We start from the raw sequence: 25542 nt of genomic DNA, 5'->3' as shown, positions 1-25542 counted from the left end.
CCCCCCCTCACACACACACACACACACACACACACACACACACACACAAAATTAATATCTGAAAAACTCACTTTGTGCACTGCATAAACTCCCTAATAGTCTGAAATACACATTATCTCTTTCCTAGGGATACAACCTGAGTTGCCTGCCCTAATTCACTGCCAAAAAATTAAACTACATTGTAATATAAAATGAATTCATAATATTTTATGAGAAAAGATTGATGTTGAAAGTAAAAGATTGACTTATTTTTATCTTCTCTGAATTTCTCTCCTTGCATTTGATCCAAAACAGTCACCAGAAAGTTATTTAAGATAAATTAAATTGAGGTAATGCCACCTATTCTGTTTAATTTTACTGAAATCATGAGTGCTAAAGCAAATGCCACTGGCTGCCAGATAAGACTTCCTAAAACACCACTATATTGTATTCTTTTCTTTCTTAAGAACTTGTTTCCCTGCTTCCTACAGCACATATATCATATACAAACTCCTTTTAAAAATCTGATTGTCATCTACAGACCATATTTTTCAATGATTCCCAATGTTCAACCCAGTCACCTTTTTCATTTCTAGCCCTGTACCTCTCCATAAGTTTTACTGGAGAAAGCAGGGAAAGTATTTGCAGTAGAAAATAATAAAAAGATAACCAATATTCCACAGTCCCTGAATTTCCTACCTGCCACCTACTATGGCCACAGACACCCTTTCTTTACACTTGTCAGTCTGTACACAGAGACTACAGACAGTCACATTCTTTTACTAACTGGGATTTTGACTCCAAACCCCTAGCTTCCTGGGACCACATATGGGTCATGAGAACTCTGAGAGATGGGATAAGGAAGGAATGGAGAGAAGGTGATACTTTTTCACCACATAAACTTTAAAGCACAGAAACTCAAAGATAAATCAATGAGAAGAATGCAAAGGGAAACTTGCCCTCAGATGCTATATACTTTATCATCCTTTCTTGAGTCACATCAAAAGCTCTATCTTCTACTACTATGGCACAGTTTTCTCTTTTTCTTTGAGAGAGGTAAGATAGCCTTGAACAACCTAAGAAGGAAAGTGTATAGCAACAATTCCTATTTTTCCTTTGATGGCAAGTTAAAAAAAAAGTTACCACATTATATGAAATTTTCATCAATGATGTTAGTCTTCCATCCATGTATTCATTTAACAAATGTTCATTGAGTACCTACTATGTGTTCGGCTTTGTTCTAGGAGTTCAGGATATACCAGTGTGGAAATAAACAAAGACCAACCAAAGGAGTAAAGCAACGGCTGCTTATTCTGAGCTTGCTAGAGTAAGGGAGTCAGCCACCGTCACCTGTCACCTGCACTTTGGCAGAGATTCAAAGGCAAACGGAAAAGCGTTATCGTGTTAAAGGGAAAGGCTTCAGGTGTGCCCTGATTGGAAGCTGTTGGCACGGGGAAGCTACAGGTGGGCCAACTAGAAGCAGGGCATCCTCTGCGATTGGTTAGGGGTACATATTTGACTTTCTATGGTTGATTTTAAGTTGGAAGCAGGGACAAAAATTAGGGAAGCTGTCAATTATTAATCAGGTCCTGGCCATGTTGGGCTGATTGTTGCAGAAGTTATTGTTTATCTTCCTAGACTGTCACTAGAGGTAACAATCAGGCTTTCTGCAAGTGTGACTTACTGCAGGTGGGCTTCCTGGGTTGTTTATTACAGATAAGGAGATTGGTTTCATAGGCAGTTTGCTGCAGGTTGTAGGTCAAAGTTCTTTTTTTATATATGGTCTGACCATTGACCATTTGTCTGTTCAATCTCTCAGCAGTAAACAAACAAAAGTCCTCGTAGAGTGTATGTTCTACAAGGGATATTATTACACTGACTTCTTTCTCTAGATCTTTTTGCACTTGTTATTTCATATAATTGGTAAGAAGTATGCAGTCTTTTCTTTAATTATTGGCATCTCACAATTTGGACTTTATTATGTCCATATGTAATATTAAAATATCCATTCATTTGTTTAAAAATATGTATTGATCACCTACTATGTGCCAGGAACTATTGCAGCCTGTAAAGATTCAGTAGCGAGCAAAGTCCTGCCCTCATTGAACTTACACCTGATTAAAGGGACACAAATAATAATCATAATAAATAAAATAAGTTTTGTTTTTTAGAAGGTGATAAATCTTAGGAAAATAAAAAAGCAGAATAGTGGCCAAGATGGCAGAGTAGAAAGACCCTGAACTCACCTCCTCCCATAGGTACAACAAAATTACAACTATTTACAGAGCAACTATCAATGAAAATGATCTGAAGACTAGCAGAAAAGATCTTCTATGAATAAAGATATAAAGAAGGAGCCACAACAAGATGGTAGGAGAGATGGAGATACAGTATAATCAAGACCCGCACCCCCAGATAGGTGACCCACAAACAAAACGATAATTACCATCGCAAAGGTCCTCCCCAAGGAGCGAGGTCCACATCAGATGCCTCAGGCCAGGGGTCCTGTACCAGGAATATAAACCCCAGAATGTTTGGCTTTGAAGGCCAGTGTTCCCATAGCTGTGGGAACTAGAGACTCCACTCTTAAAGGGACCACACAAAATCTCACATGCACTAAGACCCAGCAGCAATTTTAAAGATATCTGGGTCAGATCCACTTGCTTGATCTTGGAGAGCCTCGCAGAAAGGCAGGAGGCACCTAGGATCCTAATCCTGGGGATATAGATGCTGGCAGCAGACATTTTGGGGAGTTCATTTTGCCATGAAGACACTTGTGCTGGCAAGCGCCATTTTGAAATCCTCCCTCTAGCTTATTAGTACTGGAGCCCGGAGCCACCCACCAGCTCGTCAGCATCAGTCCTGGGGCACCTGAAACCAAGCAGCCAGCTGGGTGCAGATGCAGCCCCACCAACCAGCAGGCCAGCTGCCATAGGAATCCTTGAGCCCCCATCAGCCCCAGGACCCAGTTCTTCCTACAAGAGAGCTCAGGACCCAGCACTACCCACCAGGGGCCAGTACTAGCCCCAGAACATCCAGGGCTCCACAGCCAGCCCTTGGACTTGGACCCACCAACCAGCAGGTCAACACCAGCTCTGGGACACATGGATCCCGCAGCCAGAGACCCTAAGACCCAGCTCTGCCCACCAGTGGGCAAGCACCAGCTCCAGGAACACCTGGCCCCAGCCAATCCCACGAGGGAATAGTTACAAGCCCTGGACCACTGCAGACCTACAGCCAGTTGTGTCAAGACACAGCTTATCCACCAGCGGGAAGGCACCACCTTGGGATGCCCTGGGCCCCAGCCCTGGTCACCAGTGGGCTGACACCAGCTCCAAGACACCCTGGACCCACAGCCAGCCATGTCAGGAACCAGCCCTATCCACCAGCAGGTGGACTTCAGACCAGGGGCATCCCAGGACATGGCCCTATCCACTAACAGACCAACACAAGATCTGAGACACGCCCCCCCAGCCAGGGCTCCATAGCCAGCCAACTCATGACATGCCCCCACCCACCAGTGGCTGGCAGCTTCCGGCCAAGGCAGGGCCTGGCAACCAGCCAGACTTGGGTTCAGCCATGCCTACCAGACTACATACAGTAGTCAGCTTGCCACAACAGAAGGGCCCATGCAGCTCACATGGAGGGCACCCTTAAAGCATATAGCTCTGGTGACCAGAGGGTAGTGTGCTGCTGGATGCTATAGCACGTTTCCTATATAAGGCCACTGCTCGAAAATCAGGGAACATAACCAACCTACCAAATACATAGAAATAGAAACAGTAAATTAGGCAAAATGAGGTGACAGAGGAACATGTTCCAAACAAAGGAACAAGATAAAACCCTAGAAGAATAACTAAGTGAAATTGATATAAACAATCTACCTGATAAAGAGTTCAAGGTAATAATCATAAAGACGCTCAAAAAATTTGGGAGAAGAATGGATGAACACGGTGAGAAGTTAGAAGTATCTAACAAAGAGTTAGAAAACATAAAGAAGAACCAAACACACCTGAATAATACAATAAATGAAATTTTTAAAATACACTAGAAGTAATCAACAGTATATTAGATTATACAGAGGAATGGAACAACAAACTGGAAGATAGAATAGTGGAAATCACTAGAGCAGAACAGAAAAAAGAAAAAAGAATTTTAAAAATGAGGACAGTATTAGAAACCTCTAGGACAACATCAAGCATACTAACATTCACCTTTTAGGGGTCCCAGGAGGAGAAGAGAGAGAGAGAAAGGGGCAGAGAACATATTTGAAGATGTAATAGCTAAAAACTTTCTTAACCTAGGAAAGGAAACAGACATCCAGGTCCAGTAGCACAGAGAGTCCCAAACAGGATCAACCCTAAGAGAAGCACACAAAGACACGCTGTAATTAAAATGACAAAAATTAAAAATAAAGAGAGAATATTAAAAACAGCAAGGGAAAATCAACAAGTTAAATACAAGAGAACTTCAATAAGGCTATTAGCTGACTTTTCAGCAGAAACTCTTCAGGCCAGAAGGAGTTATAAGATATATTTAAAGTGAAAAAAGGGAAAACCTACAATGAAGAACACTCTACCTGGAAAGGCTATCATTCAGATTTGAAGGCGATATCAAGAGTTTTACAGACAAGCAAAAGCTAAAAGAGCTCAGCACCAAGAAACCAACTTCACAAGAAATGTTAAAGGGACTTCTCTAAGCAGAAAAGAAAAGGTTACAACTTGAAATATAAAAATTACAAAAGGAAAACTCCCATTGGTAAATGCAAATATACAGTAAAGGTAATCGATCAACCACTTATAAAGCTAGCAGAAAGGTTAAAAGTCAAAAGTACTGAAATCATTTATATCCACATATAAGTAGTAAAACCATTTCTATCCACATAGAAAGATCAAAGCAGAAACAAATGAAATAAAAACTAAAAAGAAAAAAAAACAATAGATAAACAAAATTGGTAAATCTTTACCCAGACTCAAAGGAAAAAACAGAGCAGGCAGAATTAAATAAAATCAGAAATGAAAAAGAAGTTACAACCAACACGACAGAAATACAAAGGATCATAAGAGATTACTGTGAACAATTATATGCCAATAAAATGGACAACCTAGAAGAAATGGATAAAATTCTAGAAGTATACAATCTCCCAAGACTGAATCAGGAAGAAAGAGAAAATATGAAGAGACCAATTACCAATAATGAAATTGAATCATTAATTTAAAAAAAACCTCTCAACAATAACAAACAAAAGTTCCAGACCAGAAGGCTTCAAAGGAGAATCCTACCAAACACTTAGAGAAGAGTTCCCCCATCCTTCTCAAACGATTCCAAAGAATTGCAGAGTAAGAAACACTTCTGAACTCATTCTATGAGGCCAGCATCACCCTGATACCAAAACCAGACAAAGATATCATAAAAAAAAAAAAAAATTACAGGCCAATATCTTTGATGAAAATAGATGCAAAAATCCTCAACAAAATATTAGCAGACTGAATTCAACAATACATTAATCATTCTTCGTGAATAAGAGGAATTTATCCCAGGGGTGAAAGGATGGTTCAATATCCACAAATCAATGTGATACAGCACATTAACAAATTGAAGAATAAAAATCATATGATCATCTCAATAGATGCAGAGAAAGCTTTCAACAAAATTCAACGAACTGGATATAGAGAGAACATACCTTAACATAAAAGCCATATATGATAAGCCCACAGTTAACATCATACTCAATGGCGAAAAGCTGAAAGCTTTTCCTCTAAGATCAGGAACAAGACAGAGATGCCCATTCTTGCCACTTTTATTCCATATAGTATTGGAAGTCCTAGACCCAAAAATCAGACAAGAAAAAAAATAAAATTCATCCAAATTGGAAAGGAAGAATTAAAACTCACTGTTGGCAGATGACATGATACTATACATAGAAAATACTAAAGATACCACCAAAAAACTGCTAGAACTCATCAATTAATTTGGTAATGTTGCAGGAAATAAAAGTAATATACAGATATCTGTTGCATTTCTATCACTAACAGTGAACTATCAGAAAGAGAAGTTAAGGGAAAAATCCCATTTACAATTGCACTAGAAAGAATAAAATATCTAGGAATAAATCTTACAAGGAGGTAAAAGACCTGTAACTGTAAGACACTGAGGAAAGAAATTGAAGATGACACACAAGATGGAAAGATATACTGTGTTCATGGATTAGAAGAATTAACATTGTTTAAATGACCATACTACCCAAGACAATCTATAGATTCAATACAGTCCCTATCAAAATACGAATGGTATTTTTTACAAAACTAAAACAAATAATTTTGAAATTTGTATGGAATCATAAAAGACCCCAAATAGCCAAAACAATCTTAAGATAGAAGAACAAAGCTGAGGTATCATTCTCCCTGATTTAAAGCATACTACAAAGTTATAATAATCAAAACAGTATGGTACTGGCACAAAAACAGACATAAATAAATAAATGGAACAGAATAGAGAGCCCAGAAATGAAACTACACTTACATGGGCCATTAATCTACAACAAAGGAGACAGGAATAGACAATGGGGAAAATACAGCCTCTTCAAAAAACAGTGTTGGAAAAACTGGACAATTACATGCAAAATAATCAAGCTGGGCTACTTCATCACACCATATACAAAAATAAACTCAAAATGGATTAAAGACTTAAATGAAATACCTGAAAACTTAAAAGTTCTAGAAGAAATCATATTCAGTATTCTCTTTGACATTGGTCTTATCAATATTTTGGGGGGGGATATTTCCCTTCCTCAGGCAAGAGGACCAAAATCAAAAATAAATACATCAAACTAAAAAGCCTCTTACAGTGAAGGATACTATCAACAAAATGAAAAAGCAGACTACTGAGTGGGAGAATATATTTGCAAATGATATATCTGATAAGGGGTTAATATCCAAAATATACAAAGAACTCATACCACTCAACATCATAAAAAACAAGCAATCCAACTGAAAAATAGTCAGAGGAACTGAATAGACGGTTTTCCTAAGCAGACGTACACATGGCCAACAGGCACATGAACAGATGCTCTATATCATTTATCATCAGGGAAATGCAAATCAAAACCACAATGAGATATCACTTTACACCTGTCAGAATGGCTATTCTCAAAAGGTAACAAATCACAAGTGTTGACAAGGATGTGGAAAAAATGGAACCCTCATGCACTGTTGGTGGGAATGTAAATTGGTGCAGCCAGTATGGAAAACAATATGGAGATTTATCAAAAAATTAGAAATAGAACTACAATATCATCCAGCAATTCCCCTCCTGTGTATTTATCTGAAGAGAACAAAAACACTAATTCAAAAAGATATATGTACTCATGTGTTCATTGCATCATTATTTACAATAGCCAATAGACAGAAGAAACCTAAGTGCTCATCAATAGATGAATGGATGAACAAGATGTGGTATATATGTATATACAATGGAATATTACTAATCCATAAAAAGAATGAAATCTTGCCATTTGTGTCAGCATGGATAGATCTACAAGGTATTATGCTAAGTGAAATAAGTCAGACAGAGAAAGGCAACTACTATACATTTTCACTTATATGTGACATCTAAAAAAAAAACAAATGAATAAATATAACTAAACAGAAACAGAGTCACAGTACAGAGAACAAACAGGTTGTTGTTAGGGAGGAGGGGATTGAAGGAGGAGAGAAATAGCTGAGGGATATTAAGAGATACAAACTTTCAGTCATAAAATAAATGAGTCACAGACATTAAATGTACAGTGTGGGGAATATAGTCAATAATTATGTAATATCTATGGTGACAGATGGTAACTGTACCTACTGTGGTGATCATTTTGAAATGTATAGAAATTCGAATCACTATGTTGTGCACCAGGAACTAACATAGTGTAGTAGATAATTTATACTTCAAAAACAAACTCATAGAAATAGATATCAGATTTGTGGTTTCCAGAGGCAGAAGGGGAATTAGAGGAAGATAGTCAAAAAGTACAAACTTCAAATTATAAGATAAATAAGTATTAGGAATATGATGAACAACATGATAAATATAATTAACACTGCTGTACGATACATATGAAAGTTGTTGAGAGTAAATCCTGAGTTCTCATCACAAGGAGAAACTTTTTTTCTTTGTCTTTAATTTTGTATCCATATGAGATGATAGATGTTCACTAAACTTACTGTGGTAATAACTTCATAATGCACATAGGTCAAATCATTATGCTGTACACCTTAAACTTACCCAGTGCTGTATATTAATTATATCTCAATAAAAATGGAAGAAAAAAAAGAAAAAAAGGGTAGTGGAAAGTGCCACGGAGAAAGGTTTAAGAGTGTAAATAGAGCTACAGGGTTTGCAAGTGCAAATAGGTTTGAATCAAGGCTGACTCCAAACACAAACAGACCTTTGAACAAAGACATGAAGGCAGTGAAGGTGAAGGCCATGTGGATATCTAAAGAATGAGAATCTAAGACAAATGGAACAGTCAACACAAAATCCCTAATTGAGAACATTCCTGATGTTTTTGTGAAACTGCAAGAAATCCAGTGTGCTGGAATGAGTGAATGAGGGGGAGAAAATGAATTAGGAGAGGACAAAGCCGAGATAAGTTGGGGGCAGACGTCAACACTAAATTTCACAACCTTCTATTATACTTCTTTCACCAATCACGGGAATGATAATTAATAAATGTAGATTGTCCAGGTCTCCTAGCTAATAAATAGCAAAACTTAGATGCAAACTCAGATCTGTCTGACTCCAAAAGTCAGTGCTCTTTCCACTAATTAGGGCTTATGGATACTTAATAGCCAAGTCTGTTAAAAGAAAAACTGAAATAAATAGATAAACAAAAGATTTTTTTTTTTTACTGATACCTTATTTACTGATCTGAGAATTGAAATCTATCCTCAATCATCCACTTGATTTATATCAGCCTTAAATTTGTCACTTCTTTACTTAGCTGACTTCTGTATCTGTCCAGCAATTGGTTGTTTGGAAATGTAATCTCTCACAAGCCTACTTTAATACTAATCTGAGCATACATATTTAGGAAGGCTAAATTTAAAAAAAAATGAAATAGTTAACTAAATATCAGTGCCTGAGAATGTTCACCTTCTCAGAAAGCACTAATATATGGCAGGCTCTGTGATGTAAGCACACAATATATTAACAATCCAAAACTCTTTAAGGGGAAATCAAACTTTTTTTCCAAAAGTAAAGTTATTCATGTCAGAGCCATTTGAGTTAGACCCACATGGAAAATGGGAGTAGCAGGGGAGTCTGGAGCTGATGTATCCATGGGGAAAACTGGAAAACCAGTTGCATTAGAGCAAGCAGAAGAAATACACAAACACACCGCCATAGCACACTGTGGTCAGACAACAGCAGTGAAGGCATCAGTACTGAATTGTTGGTGTCTTGCCCACCCTTTGATGAAGGGAACTTTATTGTTCTCATTTTACAGAGGGTAGGCTGAGGCACTGAGTAAGGCATAGATCTCAGTTACAAAGCTGTGACTAAGACCCATCTCTTTGACTGTTAGTGTTTTCTACAAGATCACATAGCCTCCCTGGATGGTTTTATTAAACGAATTCTGATTCGAGCTCTTCATGCTGGCTGACTTCAGATGTTAAACATAGATAAACATTCATAATAAAGGTGAATGGTTTTAATTACCAAAACTAACCCTTGGAGTATAGTACTGGCCAAAGAATGCTTCCTTTGTAAGGAAATAGGAAAACTTATTCATCCTTATCCTACTCTTTAGGACTCTACACACCATTTTCCAGTAGATGTGAGTTAGCCAAAAATAACTTCTTATTGATTTTATCAGTTGAAATCCATTGATAGCACTGTACGTTCTAATAGCTTTTCTTCACCAAAACCACCAGGTAGAGGCTACAGTTGTACTGCTCTGTCAAAATGAATATGGGCTTAGTGGCAGCTACTGACACTTCTGGGTAAACATAATAGGATGTTATTCAAATTTAATTTGAATCATATAACCCCCAAAGCAAAAGTCCCCTTATTCTTCAGATAGGTCATTTTATGAATATTACATAAAGAATATCTCTTAAAGGGTTATTAATGTGAGTTTCGTGTCTGTACTTATGTACATGGCTTTATATAATGTGGCTCCATCAGTTATATCTCATATTTATAAGAATCTGTATTTTCAGTGGGAAAAGTACTTACCTTTTTTAAAATTAGAAGAAATTTTATCCCATTGCCAATTCTTTTCAAAAGTGTTGCTGAAATATTTCTTTCCCTAAAAATAGGAAAAATGAATTACTTAGGATCAAAGAGGGATTTGGATTTCCTCTGTAAACTCTCATGTTTGACTTAATTGGGTGGAGGTTTTTTAATATAATTAAAGCTATACAACATCATTAAGTGGAACAAAATGGAACAAGGAAGAAGACACATTTCAACACAATAAAAATCTACAGTGATACAGGTAAAGCAGTTGGAACTTTGACTTCACTGAAAAATATATTACTGCAAAAACTAGCCGCAAAGAGAAGAAGATGTTGCTATTACTTCGGAATAGGTCCTGAATAAGTTTTCTTTGCTTTTGTTTTGTACAACGTATGTGCTTTTTTTAGTGTCTCGAGGTGTACTTAAATGTATACTTGGTAAAATTTCTATTCTAATTTCCTTTTCCTTCCTATTCATAATAAGCATTTTCGGTAGGTTTTCCTTGCCTTTGTCATTGTGGACTACACTGTCTTAAGTTGCATGGTGTTTAAAAGAGTGGGTTCTAGCTAGACTCAGAGCATGGGTCAAAACTCAGTCTGCCACTTGCCGGATGTTTTGACCCTAAATTCTTTGTGTCTCTATTTCCACATCCTTACTTCCCCCCTGGATAGGATTAATTTTATAGGTTGTAGTGAGGATTACATGAGCCAAGACACATCAAGCCCTTAGTACACATAGTCAACACTCAATAAAAGTTATGTTATTAACGCAACCCAACCCACCCTATGATATGCTTCTACTTCCAATTCATTGTGTGGTAACATATCCTACTCCACCTTCCAGTTCAGGGATTTTTAGAGGTTTTGGATAAATTGATAATAAACACCTTTTACAGTTTTTTCAGAGAGTGGATGGTTATTTGAACATTTTCTAGTGCTGCTGTTTATGACTCAAGAAGCAAGGGGCACCTGGAAGTCCCTAATTTTCTTTCTTCAATAAACCTCTGTGGACTTAGACCAAACAGTCAGCACCAAAACAAGCTGTAGATAGGGCTAAGAGCCTCTGCTTCAGGACCAGAATTCAGTCTGCTGCTTCAAGACCCTCTAAGAACTCTCTGAAACCCGGGACTCTGCATCCTATCAGTCTGAAGCTATCCTTGCCTGGTCAGAAGATCTCTTCCCCCATAAAACCAAGAGTTCTTACAGCCCTATTATACTGAGGCTTTTAGCTCCCCTTTTTCTCAACATTTCCCCTTCGGGGTGGGATTTGGATCTTTCCTTTGTATAAGCAGAAGTTCTACTAAAATATTTTTCCTCAAACGAAGGAACAGTTTTCCTGAGTACTAAATTTTGCCAATAGTCTTGGTGCAATAGGTGCAGCCTGCAGGCAACTTTCAAAGAGCATATTTCTGATCCTGATACAAAGCATTCACATGCTGTTATTCAAGTCCTTACAGAAGAGAAGAGAACCCAAGAGGGGTTAATAATCATGTGTAACCTAGATTCTTGAATTATGCCGGCAGACATGGCAGGTAGACACAACTCAGTCTGACATGTCTGGAGAACTGCAGGCTATTTGATACAGGTGGAAAGTGGGCTGTAATAGGGAAATGGAGCTAGGGGAGCAGGCAAGGGTCAGAGGATAGAGGACCATATATGTCATAACAAGAATTTGGACTTTATCTAGGAAACAGTCTTTCCAAATCTGGAGGCACATCAAAACCATCTTAGAAGTTTTCTTTTGTTAATAGAATATTTTCCAAGTCCTATTCCAGACCTATAAAATCAGATTATTTACAGAGAAGGCTGCTCTGCTTTTTCTTAATCCAGGCCTGAAATCCCATTGTTTGCCACATCTCACTGGAACAGAAGTTGATATTAAAATAAAAATAGAAAAAGTTTACTAATTTTGAAAGTCCTGTAATGAAATTTCATGCTGAACATGAATTATATGGAAACATATTGCTGTTTAAGCATCTTAGTTATCAATAATTGTGTGTTTGACTGAGGTCTTTTCAGCACTTAGATATTGGTGAATATAATTATTCTATATTTATTTGTACTTTTTGATGATTTTCAAGTCTGCTCAAGTCTTTGTTATGAGTTTATGTCATATTCATACATACATATACACATATGTATATATATACACAAAAAGATCTGTTCTGCCTTATGATCAAGGACACTGATAAAAGAGAATGGAGAAAGGAGACCGGTACAGAGAAAGAGTGATATAAAATATAGAATATAATCAGATATTATAATAGTGCTTTCTCATAGTCCAAGACAGTGAGATGTAAAACTGGTATAATCCCTATGACCCGCTGCTGGCGCATCCTTAAGAGAAACATGGTACAGTCCAAAGAGGGCTGTAGGATCTACTTCCACACTGAAAAGGTAGAACTGATCCTAAATGATTAAGCCAATTGGGATTGGAATTTCCAGTACATTCCAAAGCTTAGTAATAACCCAAAACACATAAAGCCTGCCATTTATCTTTTGCTCTCTATACAGTTCCTCAGTCATGAGTCGTGACAATTTGTCTCAGACATATCTTTCTCAGGATCACCTACAATCCACACCCATTGCAGCTGACCTACTTCAGGTTCTCATTTTCTCTCGCAAGACTCGGACAAGTCTTTCCACTGTACTTGTAGCCTTCAACATCTTCCTATTGTGACCTTCTGTACATTAGAACGGTGTCTGGAAAACATGCTGATGGGGCGATTTCTAAAATGTAAGGAATCATATTGTTTTTATACTTAAAACTGCTGATGGCTCCAAATTACTTTTTGGATCAAGTCCAAACTCCTTGACTTGGCACAGAAGGCTGTGCTAGGCCATGACCAGTCTTTAACTCTGATAACTCAATAAGAAAAGGAAACCTGAAGAATGTAATCAAGTTTCAGCTAGGATTGCATTTCATGGGAGGAAATAAACGCTTGAGGGGTGACTTCTTCTTCCCTGCAGCCCAATGTGATAAAAGCTAGCAGCCTCCATAGTTTTCCTGCCACTCTGATGTTTTACTCCAAGGCCTACACTGCCCATAATTTTCCGTAGGTCGGGGACCAGAGGCTAGTTACTCACTTGTTTCCTCATAATGTGCACTTTGCATGAATCATTTGCTGATATTGGTCGTCTATTGAAGTAAAAGCAAATCTGAACATGATGTGAATGGTGATTCTCATCAATCATCCAATCCAGGCTAGCCCTTTCTAGTCGATCGAAGACCTTTGATGACCTAGCAGCTGCTTACATTTATTGCAGACTTTTCCTTCCAAGTCCGCCACACCATACTTTAGTCCAGACACTCAAAACTACACATAGTTCCCTCCAAATACAATACCCACGCAAGCCTCCCTGCTTTGTTCTTACAACCCCTGCTTTATCTAAATATAACTCATCTTTGAGGACGCAACTCATGCATAATTCTTCCAAGAAGACTTCACAGATGCTCCCCTTCCCTTCCAGACTGGGACAGGCCTACTTCCAATCTGCTCCCATAGTGTCCAGTGATGGCTCTCTCAGAGCACTGGTCACCAGCTACTGAATGTCTTTACTTGTTGAATTCCCCATCTATACTCTAAAATCCTTGAGAGTGGGATGTCGTTTGTTTATCTCCCATGCCCGTGCCTGACACTGAATATACCTAACATATTCTCATGCTCAGTGATTATTTATTGAACTGAATTAGAGGGGTTTTTTTATTTGGAGGGAATGCAATTACAATGTTGGGTACTTCTGCTCTCTTTTTTTGCCTCTCACCGCTGTGGCCTCTCCCGTCGCAGAGCACAGGCTCAGGACGCGCAGGCTCAGCGGCCGTGGCTTACGGGCCCAGCCGCTCCGCGGCATGTGGGATCATCCCAGACCGGGGCACGAACCCGTGTCCCCTGCATCGGCAGGCGGACTCTCAACCACTGCGCCACCAGGGAAGCCCCCGTGCTCTCTTTAAAGATATTAAAATAGTCGCAGTTTTCCCCAGAAGAAATACTGCTGCAAAAAAGGAGACAAAAGTCTATTTTTATTCCCATTCAACTCTAGCCATTAAGAAAATCTCTTTGGAGATGATGATGATGACGGTAACAACTAACAGTGACTGAGGATTTTTTATTTCCAGGTTAAGTATTTTTGGTCCATACCTTTTTTTTCAGTGTCACAACAGTACAGGCAAGTATTGTTATAATCCCCATTTTACAGGTGTGAAGCACAGAGAGATTAAGTATTTGCCCCAACGCAGCTATCACGTCCAGACAATGTGCTCTAGACATTCCTCAGAGCATTTTCTAAAAAAGCGACCGTGTAAAGATTACAAAGCTGAATACAACAGGGGCTCCTTAAATCACATTTGACCTCTAGTGGAAAGACATCACTGTATATGTTGGCTCTACCATCACAAAAGCCTTTGACAGCTTACTAGTGTAGCACCTTTTGAGTACACGGGGCACTCCTTGAAGGCGGGAAGCATACATGGACCAGTGTATCCCCCACTGGCCCTACTGTGAGCACACAGATTCTTGTGATATATTTGTTGGCTAACTGCCTATTGAAAGACCTTGAATGGTGGTCTCAGCTACTTTATGCACAGCTCTCCTTATGGAAGCATATGTATTACCTTTATTCACAGAAGAGTGCAGTATAAGCACATTTTCTCCCTTCCAATTTTTTACTTACTCTTCAGTCGTCACAGCTCCCTTGGCATATACAGAATGGGCCTCATGACTTGATGTTCCATCTACCTCCTGCATTTTGGCTTAAACAGCATCATTACTCTCAGAGAAGAATAGATTTTTCCAATTAAGCTCTGGACAAATTAGCAATATATTTTACATAAGCCACTAAAACAGTATTATGCTTAGCTGCATTAGGCCACTTTGGTCCTGGATGAATTTCATAATGCTGCAAAATATTGCCTCTTCCTCCTGATTTGCTAACCAAGTAGTCCCCATCCTGTAGAGTTTATACCTAAGTATTACAAATCTTGAAGCAGTGTTAACTTATCTAGGTCTCAGAAATCTTTGGAGACTGGAAAAAAATGAGAGTAATTTTTTAAACTGTTTCCTTAATGAAGCAGATTCTAATTTTGTTCTCGGCTGTGTAACATCTGAAAAACCCTCCTATCTAGCCTCATTCACCCAGTGGCTAACATTATATCTAAATGCCCATGCTAAAGCATATCCAAATCCTTGGGGATCCTGCTATGGTCCCAAATAAATTGTGTCAGTTTAATTTGCATTACAGGAGAGTTCTATGGTCTCCTTTTCTTGTTCTGTGTTCAAAAAGAAAATGCCTTTTGCATGTTGGCTGTGTACTTTCTGATGTTTGTTTCCCATTTGAGAAAAAACATAATGAGGTTGCATTTGCACTAATTTTCATAATAATAAGACCAAACTGTACTTGTCCCAAGATGTAGAATCAGGTGAAGTAGAAGACAGTACAATCTAGTCCTACCTATGATTGCATTTATCTATCAGGATTCACTTTAACCATGCAAAATAAAATACCTGTACTTTTCACAGAGGCTTAGGGAAAAGTTAAGTTTAACTTTTGTTCCCTTCTTACAACTCTGAGACACTTCACTGCTGATTAAGGTAGACAAATTGCAAACCTTATGAAATAATTGGCATATAACACTATTAAGCTACTGTAATTAAATGTGTTTATTGTGTGATATTGGACAGGTCAGCTAACCTCTCTGTGCTTTGGTTTTCTCACCTATAAAATTAGTTATTGAATTAGTCTATAAAAGTGACATTCTAGTGATTCCAGGTAGAGCTCAAAAGCAAATGGATATTTGGGATGCGAAAAGAAAATTTTCAAACTACAGTTTTCTTTGGCAAGGCAGTATTGTATAAAGGAAAGAACACTGATTTGTCACTTAACAATATGAATTTGATTCCCAAAATTGAAATGTACTAGCTATTTGATCTTGACCTCAGCTGTAAAATGAAGAAATAACCATTTATCCTGCATAGGTGTCATAAGCTTTAGAAGCAGCATGTAGAAACTGCTAGCATATAATAGATGCTCAATAATTGTAGTGCTCTGGGGTATAACAGAGTACTCTTCCCCATCACCCCTCCTTTCTTTCATACCTTCACCTGTGGTAGCAAAGTGTGTCTTTCCATAAGAGTTCATAGATGCTGTGGGATGAGAAGTGAGGGACATTCGTAAAAGAATGGTACATTACTGCTCTATAAGTCACTCCTGAGAATTCCAAACAGCCCAAGCAAACTCTCACTAAGCATGAGTAACCATAACATGAGGGGCTAAAGATGAAGTCAGGGTACTAGTCTTATGATTGGTACCTCCCAGGGTCAGCTCTGACCCATTTACTTTGACCATTTAAATAAGAACAAAAAGGAGAGAAATAAGATGCAAAGAACAGAGAAGACCAACAAAAGTAAAGGACCTTTTAAACCCCATCTGAGGCCATTTCTGTTGGATTAATATGTGAGCTGCTAGTAATTATTAAAATAAAATGTTATACCACCCTCATGAATTCAAGTATCTATGTCATTTGCAACTAACAAGATTTTGTTTCTTCTTTAATGGATGAACCTACAGACCTTCCTAGGTATGTACAGTGACCCATCATTAAGAGGAGGAAAAAAAAGAAAGATGACGTTTGTGATCTTGTTAGTTTATGCACTGAAAGTGACCATCTGAAGAAGAGCCAGTCACCTCTCATGCAGAGAAAAATGGCAAATGACCTGTAATTCATAAGTTTGCTCTATATGTTGCTTCAATTTACTTTTATTTATTCACTGAGGCCTTTAATTCTAAATAGCCAACTTGGCAAAATCACTTGGAAGCTTAGCAGGCAACTCAGACTCACCTTGGCCAAAAGAGAACTATTGATATTCTGTCTCCACCAAACCTGCCCTGCTCTAAGTCCTCCTCACTTCACTGAACAAGGAAAAAAAAAAAAAAATCCCTAATTATCTCTTCTTGCTCTCTTTCTATCACACCATACATCCACTGCAACAGAGGCCGTGTCCATTCAATTTATAAAATGTACCCTGAATCTTGTACATCTCTCCATCTATACTATTTCCAAAATAATTCCAACCACCCCACTCTCTAGTTCATACCCCACATAAAAGTGATATTTTAAAAATGTAAATCAGATCATGCTGCTCTTAGTTTCTAACATTTCAATAGCTTCCCATCAAAATTAGAATAAACGTCAAACTTCTCACCATGGCCTTCAAAGCCCTAAGTCATCTGCTCCTTCCTTCCTCACCAACCTCACCTCCATCCTCCTCCCCACCCCCCAGCCAAGCTTCAGTGGTCTTCTTTCTCATTCTAAAAAGTGCCAAGTTTATTTCTGCTTTAAGGCCTTTACAGCGAATTCTTAGTCTGCATTGAGGGCCAGCTTCACGGGTGTATGGCCCCTGCAGTCACACGGAGCCCTGACATCAGAAGGGCCCCACTGTTGGTTTGATGTTCTGCTGTTGCCATCTCAAATATTTTTTAATAATTTCAATTTTTAACTCGTGTTTTATAAGTGAAATCCAATGGGACAGTGAAGCACTTGGGGGAGCAGAGAAAATACATGCAATATTTCCATCACTCATCACCACCTCATTTGCATATGGCGTTTGCAATGTCCCATGAACAAAGAATTCTGGTGGACCTACTATGTGTAGGAGTTCCTTATGACTCAAAGTGAGTACAAAGTGAGCATATTATGTCCAGAACTGAGTAAGAAGGGGCACCGACAACTCTGAGAGGCCACACTTTCTATTGAGAACCAGAACTTGCTTCAAACATAGAAAGGAAGCAATGCTGTTCTAAGAAACATGAATGATCAAAGAGCCCTAACATAACCCTTCTTGTTCATGTAACTTCTCAGTATTAGCTAACCACCTACACTGAAAATGATGATATAGACAGAGAAAGATAGGGCAACCAGAGTTCATTTTCACATTTTCATTTAGTCCTTCCTTACTCATAAAGAAGCTCAAGGTAGAGAGTGTTGATAGAATGTATGCCTATGGAGAAGTGAAATTTAAGACATTGAGTCAATTTTGTACAACGTTTCTGGTAAAAATGAACAACATAGGTATGTACAAGCTATGAGACTAAAAACTGTAATTTTGGTGATGCCACCTATGAGTTCAATGCTCTTATTTTTGCACTGAAAACTAGTACTGCACAATACAAAGATGAATGGTAAGGTTCACGCTAATAATTTGACATTTTAATTCTCCCTGCTTAAAATAACATTAATAATATTAACATAACAAATTAAAAAATAATAGGATAAGTGAAGAGAAACACCATAGAAAAAATGAGAAAGCTTTATATTTTAGTACTCTTAATGGTATTTTTTTCTGTTTTTAGAACAAGGGATCATACATTTTCTTTTTGCAATACACCCTGCAAATTCTGTAGTCAGCTCTGCTAGCATGGAGTGTTCTTCCCCTGTCCCCAGCTTCACAAAGCTGATTCATGTCAGCTTCTTGGAGAAGCCTCCCCTCACCCACCAATCAAAATTAGTCACCAAGTCCTCTCTAGCAAACTATCCAATCTCCGTACTCTGCATAAAGTTATGTAGGAATGCTTGTACATTTCTAGCTGTCCGTCTGCATCCTACCTCTGTAGGAGCAGAACTTTGGCTTTCCTGTTCCCTACTTACCTTTAGGGGTAAGAACAGTGTCTGACATTTATTAGGCATTTAATAAATATTTGTGCAATGAGTGAGTGAATGACTCTAATGATTACTACCTTATCCAATTTAAAATAAACCTTTATAAAGTTACAGTGTGATTTAAAAAACCACTTGCACTATTTTAAATGTTTTCACTATTTAAAAAATTCAGAAGGGCAAAAAAATAAATAAATAATGAACCATAGAGAACCACAGAAAGTTGGTGACATTGATTTTCAGCATATTTTATACAATATGGCTATTAAAAATAATGGTGTTGAAATAATACTTTTATACTTTAAAGAAGCTTTCATTTCCAAATAATCTCTCGTTTAAAGGCTCCCTATAAATGACCAGCTATAGGTTTCAAGAAACCAATAGATCATTCTTTTTTTAAGTATTATTTTCAAATAATTTCCTCATAAAACATCTAGAATAGAGGAGGCTGGTGGGCTTCAACTTGTATGTAATGCTGCAGAATAGGAAATAGTTGCCTGCAAGATTATGTTAAAAAGAAGAGGAATCTTTTGCCTTAATCTCTGGAATAGACTGCCCTGGCTGATTAATGCTGTCGTTATGGGTGTAGAAAAGGGAAGTGGAAACATGAGTGCTCTGTATCTACCGTCTTCATCCCGAGATACTCTGAAATAGGCATGGTATAAACCTACAAGGCTTTCAGCTTTTCTGGCCTAGAATAAAAGTGTACATTTTTTGTGCTACCAAGCCAACAATTTTGCCTTAGGAAACACTGAACATAACTATAAATGATAATAAGAAATCAAAATTCTGAAAAAAAAATTCTGCAGAACATGAAACTATGTCACCCCTATGATTTGTTATGAAATAGAATTTCTGTAGAGCCGAAAAATACAGCTACACCTAATGGCTGTTAATACAAAAAATATTTTCATCTTTAACAAGATGAGATATAACTTTTTGGAGGGAGATATTGATATATTTGGAATACAAAGGCAAGAAGTAAATATAAATGTACTATATATTATAAAAAGCATTTGGTTGCCTTTTGTATAAAGGATTAGAATGTAATCTAGTAAAAGTCTTTGCAAAATATTTCTGGCTGTCAGGACTTATAACAAATTTTTTGCTGTATTTAATTGTACTGTCTACACCAAAGACAGAATAAAATGTTTTTTTGTTTTCCTATTCATCACTAGTGCTGCATGACAAAGGTTTGGGGATGATTACATAGTTATGCATGTTTCAGGAACTCCAAGAAGATATTTATGACACAATAATACATTCCTAGTAAATACATAAAATGTCATAGGTAACTATAAAATGAGGATGTAAAGGAATACCACCAACAACTTTACATACATAAATTAGACAATCTAGTTGAAATGGACCAAGTCCTCGGAAAGCAAAACTGGTTCAATACTCAAAAACCAATTGATATATTACATCATATTGACAGCTTACGAAGAAAAATCACATAACCATATCAACTGGTACAGAAAAAGCATTTTACAAGATTCAACACCTATTCATGATAAAAATCCTCAGAAAACTGGGAATAGAGGGGAATTTTCCTGCTAAGATCAGGAAGAAGGCATGGATTTCCTCTCTCACTACTTTTGTTCAACATAGTACTTGAAATTCTTGCTAGTGCAAAAAGGCAAGAAAAAGAAACAAAAGGCACACAGATCAGGAAACGTCTATTCCTATTTGCAGATGACATAAAAATTCCAAGGAATCAATAACAAAAACTCCTAAAACTAAAAAGTAAGTTCAACAAGGTCACAGGATACAAGATTAACATATAAAAATAATTTTATTTCTATATAACAAGCAACGTATATGTGAAAATCAAAATTTAAAATATAACACCATTTAAGGTTGCTCAAAAAGAATGAAATACTTAGGTAAACCTAACAAAATGCATAAAAGGCTTGAATGCTAAACTGCAAAATGTTGATGGAAAGAAATCAAAGATAATCTAAATAAACAGAGAGACACTCTGTTCATGGATTGGAAGACTCAACATATTAAAATGTCAGTTCTACTCCAGCTTGATATAGATGTTTAGCACAATTTATTTTAAAACCTCAGTGAAATTTTTCATAGATATAGACAAGATTCTTCTAAAATTTATAGAGAATGTCAAAGGAATCAGAAGAGCTCAAATAACTTGGAAACAGAAGACTAAAGTGGGAAACATCAGTCTACCTGATTTCAGGACTTCTAGCTACAGTAATCAGGATATGTGGTATTAGCAGATGGAAAGACACATACATCAATGGAACAGAATAGAGAAACCAGGAAGAGGCTCAGAGAAGTGCAACTACGGTAGGCAGAACAATGCCCATCCCACCACAGAAGATATTCAATCGCCAAAACTGTGATTATATTAGGTCACGTGACGAAAAGAGATCTGGCAAGTGTGATTAAGTTCAGGATCTTGAGGGGGGAGATTATCCTGGATTATCTAAGTGAGCCCAATGTAATCCTAGGGGTCTTTATAAGTGAAAGAGGGAGGCAGAAGAGTTAAGAGTCAAAGAGAGATTTGAAGATGCTATGTTGCTGGCTTTGAAGATGGAGGAAGGGGCCATGAGCCGATGAATGCAGGTGGCCCTAGAAGCTAGAAACATCATGAAAGTGTCTCCCTTAGAGCTTCTAGAAAGAATGCAGGCCTGACAATACCTTGACTTAGCCCAGTGACATCCACTTTGTGTTTTAGACCTCCAGAACTGTCAGATAATAATTTTGTGCTGTTTTAAGCCACTAAGTTTGTGACTTTTCACAGCAGCAATAGAATACAATGGCCAACTCTTTTTTTTTAATTGAAGTACAGTTGCTTTACAATGTTGTGTTAGTTTCTGGTGTAGAGCAAAATGATTCAGTTATGCATATATATATATATATATATATATATAAGTTTGGGTATCACTGCCTATGGAACCTTAGTAAATTTTGTAATGATGTCAGTTCAGTCCTATTATATCCTCAGTGTTCTCTTTATAATAAATTTGCTCAAAGAACTTTTATCAGGTACCCAGCATATGCTAGGCATGGAGCTAGTGGGATATAGAGATGAAAGGAGATAGTATACCCCTAGAGGTGTTCAGACTGTAGACCTGCAGCAGGCCCTCAAAGAACAAGTACAACAGAAAGTGGTGTACACTTAATAGAGATATTAGGAAGCTGCTAAATACAGTCACCTTCTGTGTTCAAAGATCCATCAGGATATATGAACAATGTAACTGAGTCTATTTAGAAAAGCACTTCCTCCTTGACAAGAGTAAAAAAGAAAAAGGGAACAATTATTGACCTGCCATATCTTATGTAATATGCTGGGTGGGTGCTTTTTGTACTTCATCCCATTTAATGCCTGCAACATCCCTTGAATTAGGTTTTTCTCATCGTTCTTTTACCAAACAGGAAATTGAAGCTCACAGCGACTTGACCAAGGCCTTTCATCTGGAAAACGTGATTTGGCCAACATCTAAATCTGAATCTCACTGACTCCAAAGCCTGTGCACTTTCCTCTCCACCTGGCTAATGTTCACTGGGGGGATGATAATCTAGTGTATGCTACACACAGACAGTTATTTGTTCTTGCTTCCCCTGCCCTGATTTACTGGCAGTATATGTAAACTGATTGCCCTAGCCTCAAAGACAAAATATGTAAATATTTAGAAACTATGCTGTTTTTAAAATATTCTAAATGAAGATTTAGGGATTAAATGATGCTTAAACTATTGCTTACAGTGAGATTTGGGGAATATCTGTAAATTTTATTAAACCTGAACTATTTTCTTAGCCCTGAATTATTTTCTATCTCTATACATTTACCCTCTGTCATCTCCCCCATAAGAGAAACTCCTAAAAATTAAGTGTGTAGTTGGAATAAGCAAACAAATATACATGTGTACATATATGTGTGTATATATGTATATGTGTAAGATATATGTATATGGAAAAGCTATATGTTATATATATGTATGTATATTACATATGTACATACATATGTGCACAGCACTGAGGCATTTACATCATTCTTTCGTTACTTTGCAGTCCTGGACATACACGTACATAGCAAGACGGACATGACTCCTTTCCTCTAATGGCATGTAGTCTGAAGGATAATAAGGAAATAAAGAAATAATAAATAAAAGAAAGATAAATATGTATACATACATAAATGAACAGAATAAGGGTGAAAGATTTGATAGTGTGAAAAGGAAGCTATCCCCTCTCTAACTTTCACAAACGTTGTCATGCTGGTAATGGGTGCTGTAGTTATGTTTGACCGATTTTGGTTATAAAGCAGAACACTCAATTCTGACTGTAAAACAAATACAAGGTATTTCATGTCTTCCTGAAGTTAGAAAATCAAGAAAATGGTCCCCACAAATATAAAGAAGATACTGACTTATTTGAAAGCAACAAACATGCAGTATTATCAGCATAAGAAATGTTCACAATCTCATAAGAAAAATTTCTCTCTCCTGGGGCTATCTCAAGAAAGAAACTATAATCCAATAATGCAGAGTTAATCGCAAATTTAATTCTCTTATTGACAGAGAAATCATTTTTTCTCTCAGAGTGGCAGTAACTCAGCTAATTTTTATTTTTCTTATACTAATGCATAAAATTTTGTTAAGTTAATTTAAAGGAAGAACTTAGAGTAAAAATTGCCCAACATGGAAGAATAATTTTCCGATAGTGGAATTTCAAGCATCAACTAAAAGAGGATATTATTCAGCAAATGTTTTTCTTAGCAGTCCTCATTTGAAATCTCTAAAACGGTAGTATGAGATATATGTGTGTGGGAGAAAGAGAGAGAGAGAGAGAGACACCCAATATTGCATGATTTGTGCATAACTGTTCTAAAGGATCTTATGTTGTGTACTATATGTATCAATATCAGGGTAATGTACATTGCCACATAATGTAAAAAGAAAAATGTACATAAAAACAATGCAACCAAGTATCCAAGTGTCATACCAACTAAAACACCAAATAAACCTTGAGCAGTGAAAAAAAAAAGGGAGAGAAAATGAGAGAGGAAGACAAAGAAGGAGGAGGAGGATGTAGAGGGAAAGGGAAGAGGGGAGGGGGAGGGAGGGTAGAAGAGGGAGAAATACAGAACGACAGAATGGCCTAGTCACCACTGAGCACTCCTCTTTACCTTAGTGATGCTGACCATTTGGAGTGAGATGGAGCCAGCTTCCGCAGAAGTGTGTCACGTGAAGCTGAAACACCAAGCCTCTTCAATGTCTCCATTTCTCTACATACAACAATCCAGCCATTTTTACACTGAAAACTAATCTCTCCTATGACCTCTCTTTATTATTTATAGCCATACAAAAACTTGTTTTGCTTTCTTCTCTTTAAAGTCAAAACTGAGGAGCAAATAGGACACGGTCAGGGGAATATTTTTTAAAGGTAGAACCTGAAGAAAACTTAGGCAAGAGAACTGAGGAGGCAGTAATTTTGTGCGCATTATCCATGGGGTGTAGGAAGAGTTTTTATAGCCCCAAAATAAATTCTCATAACATTCAACAAAGAAAAAAGCAATTGTTTTATATTCATCATGATATAGAAAACTTAGAATTATAGAAAAATAAAATTGTAGGTGACTTCATGTTCATCTAAAGCTCGGGGCCATGTCTTCACAAATAACTCTTAACTGAGGGATGAGATTTGAGCATCCTGGACGATGGGCTTAACAGACATAAAGAAAGACATAAGCAGGGAGGCAAAGATCAATAAAATAATAATGGGAACATCCTACATCCTAGGTGTCCACTTGCCAAAGTCACAAATAAACTATGACCAGTAAAGTCAAAAGAGGGAGCCACCTCATGCAGAGAAGGATATGGAAGTTAATGGAATGAGTTCCAAAAAATGGTTAGCAAAATTCCCAGGTGCAAATGCAACTGGTATTAGATCAGCTACTTGATCTTATCCAACACCTTCTTTGGATAAACAAGTGGTAGAGCTCGATTAGAACATGAATCCATGGACACCCAGCCAAGATCTCCTTCTCCCTCATATTTCAGGGCCTAAATTTGATGTTTGGGTTTTTTATTAATTTCTTTTTTCTCATCCTTATTGAGGTATAATTGACAAATAAAAATTGTATATTTTTAAGGTGTATGACTTGATGTTTTGATAAACATATACATCTTAAAATTATGGCCACAATGAAGCTAATCAACATATCTATCACCACATGCAGTGAAATGGGGAGACGTTGGTTGAGGGTTACAAAGTTTCAGTTATGCAAAATGAATAAGTTCTGGTGATCCAATGTACAACAATGTTAACATAAAAAAAAAAATAGTTAACAGTACTTATTGTATACTTGAAATTCCCTAAGAGTAGATCTTAAGTGTCCTAAACACAGACACACATAAACAAACTAAAAACAAGGTTTGTTTTAAAGTTAGAGAGGTTAATTGATCTGTCTAAGAGCTATAGCTAGCCGTGGAAAAGCCAGGGCTAACACTCAGGACTTTTGGTTCTGGTCCAGGGGGCTTCTCTTAACAAGTGGTCTTGAAATTGGTGTTTTCCAACCTGGAGATTGACCAAGATGAGCTTAAAGTTCCCCTTAGTTTGACTAAACTCTAGATAGGCTTCTTCTTGATGACAGGCCTCTGATCTCACTTTTCTTAGATGAGTTACTTTATAAAATGTGTAGCTGAAAATTCTTTCTCT

This window comes from Physeter macrocephalus, chromosome 7, assembly GCF_002837175.3.
Source record: "Physeter macrocephalus isolate SW-GA chromosome 7, ASM283717v5, whole genome shotgun sequence".
Taxonomy (NCBI): Eukaryota; Metazoa; Chordata; class Mammalia; order Artiodactyla; family Physeteridae; genus Physeter; species Physeter macrocephalus.
The sequence above is the reverse complement of the archived record's forward strand: the minus strand, read 5'-3'. Positions refer to the sequence as shown.